Here is a 9,715-nt window from a genome sequence, read left to right as displayed (position 1 = left end):
GAGAGAGAGAGAGAGAGAGAGAGAGAGAGAGAGAGAGAGAGAGACAGACAGACAGAGAGAGAGAGGGAGAGAAAGAGAGAGAGAGAGAGATATCATTATTATGTGTATGTAGTCAATGCCTATATAGAGTTACATTTGTAATAATATGTTTACAGACTTTGATAATATATATGTATATGTGTATGTATATATTACATTGTCGATTTTATGTTTTGAAAATTATGGGAAATGAAATTATCTTATTTTCAAAATTATTTTAAGCGGGTATTGAAATATATCGGTTTAATGTGTTGTTTTCGAATAAAAAAAGATAGAAAGAAAGAAAGAAAAAAAAAAGAAATAAATAAAAAAATTAGACTCTGATAAATGCTGATGACAAAGCGTATGTAATAAATGTGATTTATATTATTGCATGTAATTTAGAGCTTTCTTACTGATACATCAACGCCTCAGGAAATTATCACAAAGTGATTGAGAATGTTTAAGGTAGCCTTATTTTCAAAGTTAACTGTAGTACAGGACTCGATTTGCGGGTTAAGAAAAAGAACGTTATTATACGATAGAGGATATTATATCATCCGAAAAGAAGGAAATACAGAAATATTGCTTTTCGTAATGGATTCCAGATTGCTAAAATTATTAAATTATTATTTTCTTTATTTTTGTTTCTTTTATTTTATTTTCTTTAAAACAAGATTCTTATGCAATTTAAATTTAAATTATTAGCATTGTTAAAATTACCTGATGACGGTGATTTACTAATCGCAATGATTTGAATGTTAGTGTTAGCATATATGAATCACTAATAGTTATTAACTATATCATCAAAATACAATGTTCAATACAATATAATGTTTCTTATATGATCGGCGCCTTTTGTGATATATTATTATTATTATTAACATTATTATTAATATTATTAATATTATTATTAGAACATAATAGATTTATGTAAAACAATAATTCCCTGTAAAAGTATCCTGCACCGCGGAAGAAATTTCTGTAATTAGTTATGCAACTGTTGCTTGTTCTTGAATGTGATTTAAAATGGAGACAATGGTCTCACAAGTCAAACAATGATCAATAATAATAAATAAAACAACTGAAGATATATACTAGGTACTTTGACCGATGTTACGATGTAATTTATTTGAATTGTACAATAGCAATAAAATGAAATGCTATTAACAATATTTTTGTATATAGAATTTATTTAAAATGTGTAATATTGTGTTCAACGTATAATAATAATAATAATAATGCGTCTTGATAATTAGTTAAAATATTTTATATAAACAAGCAAATGAATCGCAATATATTAAAAAATAAAACGTGATTCTAATTTATCGAAGAGAAAAAAATATTTCATACAAAATTTTAAACGGATCAGTGTATCGTTTACATAATGTTTATCTACGTAATAACACGAATAAAGAAAATCGTATTTTTTACAGAGATATTCTCTTTTTGAGATATTTGTAAAGATAAAAAATATTTAAATTTTATTGTTTTAATAATTGAAGAATTCTAGATGATGGATAAGTCAATTTGAAATGATAGGTATTCGCGCCAATTGAGTACTTCCGATTCGAGTACACATTGATTGGTTGAAACGCGCGTCACTCAAAATCAACCAATCTTTATCGCGTTTAAAAAATTTCCCTTTTCTCATTGGAGGACGGTCATTATAAATTTTTTGAGAAATTACTTCCGTTTCATGTTTCGATTATTTATAATAGAACATTTTGTAAGTGGATTTTCCTCAAATTTCGGTATTTTTTCATTTTATTTTATATATTAGTGCATTTAAAGTGAATATTAAAGATTGTGAACATTGTCGTCGAAGTTTAACAAATATTTATTTAAAAATTTATGAAAATTTGTACATAATTAGAATTTATATTCCGAACTTATATTTCTGTCATTTTTTTATACTTCATTTTGATTTTTTCATAATTTTATTGAGAAATTGATGACGTTCATTTAAATACAACGGTAATAAGATTATTCTTAACATTTTTTGAAATTTTTACCAGTATACAGATATTTATATTATAATTGCGTAATTGTGTTTTTCAGAGATCGCCGTTTAGAGAAGAATATTCGAAATTGCAAATTGTGTCGTAGAGACAAATATTGAAGATAAAGATGGTTTCAACGAGGTATTTATTAAAAGAACTAATATTATTATGATCAAATATCCTAAATAATTATGCACGATAATATTTCAATGGAGGTAAATTCAAATTATCTACTTTTTCCTCTTAATCGAATGATCATTTTTGTATTTAAATATTTCACGAAAAATTTTATAATCAAAAATGGATCTAAGAAACGAACGACCAAGAGACAATGATACCAAACTCTTAATTATAATACTATACATCAATCAAATTAACTTAAACTTAAAAACATTTTTCAAAAAAAAATAATTCTATCGAGATATGACGAACAAATACGCGCAAATAAAATAAACAATTTAAATAACAATACACGTACTTATGGTTACCCATAGTGGTCGATCAATGTGATATCAGATAGTGCGATAAATTAAAAATGTATTCAATCATGCTCGCGGGTTTTGGCTTGTCCAAACCTGATTAAAAAATCGGCTCCGATCGATCGACTTAACTTTTTCTCCGGTTCGAATCTTCTATGAAGAGAAAAAACTTAGTTGGTTAAAGTGGTGTCGATTCGAGGATGAAGGAGGAAGTTAGGTAGGGGGGAGGGTGTAAGGGGGTTGATAGAGGGGGAGGTAGTAGTTGAAGAAGGCGTCGACGATAAAAGAAAAATAAGAAGACGAAGGAAAAGGAGAGAAAGAAGAAGGAAAGAAGAAGAGGGTGAATAGATGAGGAGGTGGATGAGGGGTTAGGGGTAGGTGGAGAGAAGGATTGAAAGGCTTAGGGGAAGTCGCCGTTAATGGCTCGACCAGAGGATTTCCTGGCCTTCTTCCAGCTTTTTTACGAGTTTTTCGAGCGTTCAGTTCTGAAACGTTCACTCAAATCAAGATACTCACCTTTTCACGAATAGATGCTGTGGCTGAACTAACATCGTAGCCCCCACCTCCTCCTCCTCCTCATCCTCCTCTTCCTATACCCTCGTCCTCTTGCTCCTCTTTCTACCCTCTAGCCTGTAGCCTCCTCGCTGCCAGTAACTTTAAGCGACGCTTTTTTTTCTTCCTTCATCCATCTTTCGTTACTCTCTCGTGGAGCCCTTTACTCGGGGCTACGTTTATCCTTTGTCTCTCTCTCTCTCTCTTTCTCTTTCTTTCTTTCGTTCTTTCTTTCTCTCTCTTACTTTCTTTCTTTCTTTTCTTGACTTTTTCTAAACACTACTACCGCAGGTGGCACTATACTCAAGTGAAGGAGAGTGAATGAGCGAAAGAGAGAAAGAGAGAGAGAGAAAGAGAGAGAGAGTGGACTGACCAGATGTCTCGGTTTTTATCGGTCCACTATCACGAGAAATTTCTTCAGGAAGCTATCGAAATAGAGTATGGGGGAGAGAGAGAGAGAGAGAGAGAGAGAGAGAGAAAGAATGATTTTCCTTCTCGAACGTAGAAGTGGTAAGCTCTTTTGTGTGAAAGAAAGTAATACCGATGATGGGATAGTGTTGAAGTAAATCGTTCTCTACTACCAATCGTATCGATGAGAAAAAGAGAGAGAAAGAGAGAGAGAGAGAGAGGGAAAATTCATGCCCGTTCGTGTTATATTCTATAGAGCCAATCTAGATCGCTTTCATTATCTGCCTAATTCCTAAAGTTCGGAGTGCGAATATCAGCGAGGATGAGGTGAAGGGTAAATTGGTGAAGGGATAGGAACGGAAGGGGAAGGAAGGTGGGAGAAAGAGAGGGAAGTAGATAGGGTTGATGTAACAGGAGGATGTAAAACGATATGCGCTTATTTACTCGAACGTATGGGGGTTTCTATAAATGTATGCATATGTACCATTTGTATTTTAGTACATATTGGGTGAATCATATATTATTACTTGAAAATCAATCAAAACGTTAACATTTATATGGACCACTTGTTCATTATAATATACTTTTTTTTGTTGAGAGAGAGAGAGAGAGATAGAGAAAGAGAATCTCTCGATCTTTTTACACAATTTTGAAATAAATCAGAATGAAAGAGGAGTTATATCTGATAATACTGTAAATTTATATCTATTTAAACATATATATATATATATATATATATGTATGTGTTAATGCATAGGCAGAGAGTCTCATCTAAATCCCATCTAATCGATATTTCATATCTCTCGTTATTTACATATCAAGAGAATTATATATATAGGTCATCATTCGTCGAGTTCTGCTCGCGCTCCTGAATAGTAGCTGGTAATGGATAAGCGGGAGGTCCCGCAGGATACCTTTGTAGGAATTGCGTCTATTTATTGATCGGCACGTGCATTGGAATATTCAGCCTCGCTTTGCCCTCCGCCAACCGATATTCCAGGCCTTCTCTTCTTCCCATAGGGCTTCCTCCTCGTTCTACTCCACCCTTCCTTCTTCACCCCCTTCCCTCTTCTTCTCGTCTTTGAATCATCTTCCTTCATTTTAACAGAGCGACGATTTTCGTCCTACCGAATCAGAATTCCTTTCCTTTATTAATCGTCAGCGACTTTTGACTATTCCTCGAGTATCAGCAATTTCAAATACTTCTTTTGATATAATTTATGATCGAGATTTGTTTTAACAAACTGACACGTATTTATTAATGTTGATTATGTTTTTCTTACTTTTGGTTTGTATATTTTTTTGTTTTGTTTAATTTATTGAAAATTGAAAAAGAAAGTATTTCGTCTTTGATATAATTTGTTAGAGTTTTATTAGTTTTATTTATATATTATTTTCGTTCTATTATAATCAACGTGTTATTGGGTATTTACTAATTATGATTGTTAAAACTGTAATGTTAAAAAATTTGTAAGAGCGTAAATGAAATATTAGATTTGAATGAAAATTAAAATCGCTCGATGTTATAATTGTTTTTAAAAAATATTGAATGTGTTAATATAACGATTGATACAATGTTACTGAAAAGAAATAAAAAAGTTTCTACAATGTAGCACACCGTAAATACGTTTCACGGTCTTTTGAGGAGGAAAACGATGTAAACGAGATCAGGGCGTAGAAGCTCTCTTCTCACTTTTCGTCCAAGACAGAAAGTTACGGCATTGTGATCAAGAATGTATCGCGCGTACTAGAAACGAGCTTTTCTAGGAGCAATTCTCTTCTGTAAGCTTCAGGTCTCGTAGACGCGTCAACACGACGGCCTACATTTGAAAGGAAATGTGCTTTTCTTCCTTCCAACTTAAATAACCCTTAGTTTATTCTATGCAAATATAGTCGATGCTATTAAAAAGAAAGTAGTATTATATTCTTAACGTAGTCATTTAAATAATCGCGATTAGAATAATTTGCGTTTAGTAAAATTTGCAAATAAATTTCTAGCACACAAATAACATCACATATATTTTTATTTTCACGTGTAATTAAATTTTTAGAAAATAATTCAATTTAGTGTTAAATGTTTAGGATATCTTAAACAAAATTTCATTTAAAATTAAACATTAAAGAATCATTGTTATTAATAATTATCAATATTCTTGTCCACAAATATGTTATTAATATATAAGTCTCAAAAGGAGTTATAGACGGTTAATAAATCTTATGAACAATTAATTTGAACTAGTTGTACGTTTCGTCCCTTATTGGGGACTTCATCAGCAAGTAAAAAAAAAAAAAAAAAAAAAAATTAGAATTTATTGTAATATTTACTAACAAGTCATAATAAAAATTTTTTTAGTTGCTGATGAAGTCCTCAGTAAGGGACGAAACGTACAACTAGTTCAAATTAATTGTTTATAAGATTTATTAACCGTCTATAACTCCCTTTGAGACTTATATGTTAATAATAATCGCGTATAGACGCGTATATACGAATATAGAATACGTTGAAATAGAGTTGATATTTCGTGTAATAGAATTTCGTTTATTTGTCGAAATGGAATTTTTCATGATGAACGAAGAAAAAGGGACTCGATTAAACGGAACGTATCAAAACGAAATGAAACGAGACGGTAGGAGACGAGACGAAAACGACGTAACTGTGTTTGCATTTGTCAGAAGTATGAAAGAGAGCCCTTTTGTATAGGAAAGGCCAACCTTCACCTTTCAAAGCAATCTGGAATCGGTTTCATAGCAGTATTACACTACTATGGGTTTCACGGGCAACGCCGAGAGCTCTCTTGCTCTTTGTTCGATCGCGAGTGCAAACTTCGAACGAATAAACCTTGAAAAATAGAGCTCGTTCAGACGTCTCGTAAGTTTTGCTATCGTTCATGAAAAAGATACAAAGAGAAACAGAAAATGAGAAGGAAATAAAGAATGACTCGTTTAGACGACGTTTTATAAACATTTTAACGATATTGATAACTCACGCGTACACACATATACACATGTACGCACGTATACACGTGTACATACATAAAGATTTGTTGATTTCTCAAAAAGCTTCTTCTTTTCATTCAATTTCTACGTTCCCAAGTGATATTATATTCTCATTGAAAAATTGATTGGTTTAAACGTTTGATGAACGTCAAACGAATTTTATTGGTGGTTGAGATCTACGCAGGGTTGGTTGGTTGGTTGGTTGGTTGGTTGGTAAAAAAGGAGGTCAAGAAGGAAAGAGAAACGAGATGGAAACACGCGCTAGTCTGAAATAGGATTTTACAACAGCAAGTCGATTTACGAGGAAGAACGAACGAACTTCTAGCATTCGACTTTTCCTTCCATCTTCTTTCTTCTTCTTCTTCTTCTTCCGTCTTTTCATGTTCGTGAGAATCGTCTGACGATGTCTAGTAAAGAGGAGATTCGAGATTTTTGATCGTGGCTAAATCCTTCCTATAGGAAATTACCTGGAAATTCTCTGGGGACAAATCTATAAATAATATTCATTATATTTATAACTATTTCTTTTTTTTTTGTTTTTTTTTTTTAATAAAATAAAAAAAAGATAAATAATTAATAAATATTTAGTTAGTTTACGAATAATAAACGTTAGTTATAATCGAACAAAATGATAATAATAAAATTAAATTTATTTCTGTTCTATTGGGGAGAAACAAAAAAAGAAAATTAGATTTCAAAAGTAATTATTATTTTTATTGATAGGTGGTCTCTCACACCTGATAAATATTCGAATAAAATTGTTAATATATTTTGTTAATGAACGTAACCGAGTATTACATGAAAATTTATCAAAATTAGTTTAAACACATAGTTCGTGGCGTTAAAATATTTTGATAATCGTGTCACGTCAGGTCCCGAAGTCTTTTATGACTGCTAGTAATATCCCTGAATCGTCTTATCCCTTTTCTATCCTGCATCGTGCACAACCTACAAAATTCGAGATATCGTCCTTGCGTTGGTGCAGCTTGATCTCGATACGAGTGCTAAAATGAGATGAAAAGAAAGAAAAAGAGAAAGAAAAAGAGAAAGAAAGAAAGGAAAAGAGAGAAAGAGAGAAAGAGAGAGAGAAAGAGAGAGAGAGAGAGAGAGAGAGAAGGAAGAAAATAAGGAACAGGGGGTGGAGAATAGGGGTGGGTAAAAGATCGATGATACTTCAAGTCGATGTAAAGCCGGTCACTTTCGTCCCATGGCATTTATATTCATCGACAACTTTGATCGTGCATTATAGCCTGTGAAATTGGTCCGAAATAAATAAGAGAGAAAGAGTGAGAGAGAGAGAGAGAGAGAGAGAAGCATGTACATAATGGAATAGGTAAATCCTATAGCACTCCATTCTAATTTGGCTGTGAATGCACATCGCAGAGGAATAAAGTGAAAAAGAAAGAGACAGATAGAAATAGGGAGAAAAAAGGATGACTAGGTATAGTAGTCCTGTTATGGTGAAGCTTTTATTTCCGAAGCATCGATCTCCATAAAGCTCTAAATGCGAAATGAATTCGTTGAAATCTTCGTGAGAGGCTTATTTGAAACAGTTTATGCGAGAGAGAGAGAGAGAGAAAATACAAACACACGTGTATATGGGACATTCCATGCTAACTCGTTCTACTGTATAAAAATTAACAGTACTTTTTTTTTTGGAATGTTTATAACTTGTTTTTAAAAATGTGCATCCATTTGAATGTTTTTCTTTTTATGTAAATTGTGTGTTTTTTTAATGAATTTCTCAAAAATTTCATGTAAAACATTATTAAAAAATTATTTACAAGATTGTTCTTTTTTAATCTCTCGATTAAAAGCTTTTTTCCCCTTAAAATTTTTTGTATCTTTCGATGATTTTGCAAAATTTTCAAAAATACTACTTCACATTTTACAGAATCTTACCCTTAAACAAAATCTAGTTTTTCTTCTTTTTCTTTTTTATAATCAGTCTGCGGTCTCTTTCGTTTGTCCCACAGATAGAATGACAAGTTCATTCTTGCTTAAGTTTCGGAAATGAGTTTCTTCATTTAAATCGAATGCGTGAGTTAACGAATTCCGACTCAATTTTCACGCCCTTCAAAGGGTTGAGGGTGTCAGGGCTTCACCTGACTCGTTCGGTAAGGCGGTTTCCTGTTATATTCCCAACGACGTAATTCATTGGCTTACAATGTTTGTATATATATGTATGTATTAATATAGCTATTGTGTTTAATCGGAATACATTTATTAACGCATTGGTAAATCCATGAAAGATGGAAATCGATATCCATCATATTACATAAATGGACTTTCGTATTTAACTATTATTTTGCGTTGCAATTGCACTTGCTTATCCTTTGCCTCTATATACACCTATTGTTTTCTATTATCCATGTTTTGACTTACCTAGACGAATATACTAATACACGTAGAATGTTGTATTGCATAGGTTTGTCGATTTGTATCAGTTTATAGGATATATTTTGGAAATATTTACAATTAGTTCTTTTCATCGTTTCTCGTATATATCACAGAAGAATATATTTTTCAAAAATAAATTCGTTTGGGTTATTAATATTTTGCTAAAAGAAAAAGTTTCATTACAGAAACATTTTGTTTTAGGATTAGTTTGAAAAGGAAAAAAATATTGAAAACTTCGTATACGATTGAAGAAATGATAAAATATTTTTAGAAATACCCCTATGTCTTCGATTGTTTATTGGATTCGTATTCTTTGTTCTTCGTAATGCTTACATTTGTTCTCTTCAGTCGCATGACTTACACTCTTCTTACAATTAATTTAATTTGTCTCTATTGGTCGAACATTGTACAAAGAAGTAACAGCGCAGTGGCTGAGTATTAAATAATAATTTTTAAATCGTGGTTATATATGCAGATAGAATAAGACAATGCAGAGATTAATTAAAAGTAAGTTTCTTTCTATAATTATTATCAATTTGTTGATAAAAGGAAGCCATTAAATTTAGAATTTGCAATAGAAGATATTCTCGACAAGCATGGTTTCTTTTTATTTTTTTACATGAAGAATCTCTGGTTGTATCATCCGTTCCAAATACACCTCGTATATACGTGAATGCGTTTCAAAATTATGATCTTGATCATCGAAACAATTTTTGTCTGAAAATGTTAAAAAAAAAAAAAACAGAATAGGCTCAGTACTTTTCAACACACACACTCTATAATACTTTTCGATCGTAACATTTCTGTTATATTCTCGACTTTAATCGAATCGTCCCGAAATGTAATCTTGTAGGAATC

Source organism: Polistes canadensis, unplaced genomic scaffold, assembly GCF_001313835.1.
Source record: "Polistes canadensis isolate GaletaPanama2010 unplaced genomic scaffold, ASM131383v1 scaffold_42, whole genome shotgun sequence".
NCBI classification, from domain to species: Eukaryota; Metazoa; Arthropoda; class Insecta; order Hymenoptera; family Vespidae; genus Polistes; species Polistes canadensis.
This window is presented reverse-complemented; position numbering follows the sequence as displayed.